The sequence below is a fragment of the Myotis davidii genome, unplaced genomic scaffold (genome assembly GCF_000327345.1).
Source record: "Myotis davidii unplaced genomic scaffold, ASM32734v1 scaffold580, whole genome shotgun sequence".
In the NCBI taxonomy this organism is placed as follows: Eukaryota; Metazoa; Chordata; class Mammalia; order Chiroptera; family Vespertilionidae; genus Myotis; species Myotis davidii.
This window is the reverse complement of record NW_006293313.1, coordinates 2,143,884-2,145,511: the sequence shown is the minus strand read 5'-3', so window position 1 is coordinate 2,145,511 and position 1,628 is coordinate 2,143,884.

Sequence of the window (1,628 nt, the reverse complement as noted above, 5' to 3'; positions counted from 1 at the left end):
GATCAGCTGCCTCCTGCACACCCCCCACTGGGGATGTGCCTGCAACCAAGGTACATGCCCTTGACCGGAACTGAACCCAGGACCCCTCAGCCCGCAGGCCGATACTCTATCCACAAAGCCAAACTGGTTAGGGTGAAAGAAAATATTTTTTAAAAACCACATTTATTTGTTTTTTCTTATGAGTTTCTCTTCTTTGTCTCACCCTGAAAGCTAGTTTTTATTATAGAGGCGAAGGAAAAGAAATAAGCAATTCAGCAATTCCATCGCAGCTGTGGTTTTGAGGTAGCGCTATTTTAAACTTCTCTCTCAAATGTTAAAATTTTGAGATCTTTTTTATGTCTGAGCGATTCAGTTGCCTTAAGCAAAAGGACAGGCAGTACCCCTCACTCCGGTCTTCAGTAGATGCCGCGGGCGTTTGGGGAGGAATAGAGAGAAGGTGCTCTGTGTTTGCTCTGTTCTCTCCCCTCTGTGTGTTGTGAGAAGTCCATTACCTTTAACCACTGCAGTAAATTGGGACAAGGCCTGGTGCCATGTTAATTCTCTGTCTTCGGAGCCTTGCTCTTGAATATGACATTGCTCTCCAGGCATGTGGTCTCGTGTTGAGGAGGGACTCCGAGCCTCACTGCGGAGAATCTAGGTGAGGCCGAGGCACTTCTGGAGACTCCAGGATAAAATTAGCCTCTCTCTCCTTTATTCACCTTTTAGTCATTACCCTCAGAGATGTGTAGCTTTCGATCTTCTTGCTAATGCTGACTTCCTGAAACTCTTTGTATTGGCCCTTTATGCCCTTAATGGCTTCTTTACATCAAGCATGTCAAACTCAAAGGCTAACATGGGCCAAATAAATGAGGTTTAAGTTTATGTGGGTTGGGGCTAACATAGCTTCAATTTTCATAGAAACATAGGGTTTCCCTAGCCGGTTTGGCTCAGTGGATAGAGCATCAATCTGCAGACTGAAGGGTCCCAGGTTTGATTCCGGCCAAGAGCACATGCCTGGGTTGCGGCCTCGATCCCCAATAAGGGGCGTGCAGGAGGCAGTCGATTAATGCTTCTCTCTCATCATTGATGTTTCTATCTCTCTCCCCTTCCTTCCTCTCTGAAATCAATAAACAAATACATTTTTTAAAGAAGAAAAAGCTTAAAAAAAAAGAAACGTAGGTTTATTTTGATAGACATGCTGAATACAAAGGGCTGAAATAAACGAGTAATTGTTAACATAAAATAATAGAACATTTTAATAAAAATATTTTTCTTGAACGTTAACTTACCAGACACTAAATAACTTGCACAAAAAGCGTAACACAAATAAACCTATTTCTCTTGTTCTCCGAAAACGAAATATTTCCTGTTGCGCCCACCAATCAAGTCAGTCCAAGACTAATGATGTGCCAATCGGCTGCTAAAATATTCACTGCTAGTATTAGTAGAGAGGCACATAAGGGAAATGAATGCAACACAATTATAGTAATCAGTCATTAGCGAACATTGAGTTTGTTATTAATCCTATATAATGAAAGGCTAATATGCAAATCAACCAAACGGGAACACTGGTAGCTATGACGTGCACTAACCACCAGGGGGCAGACACTCAACGCAGGAGCTGCCCCCTGGTGGTCAGTGTGCTCCCA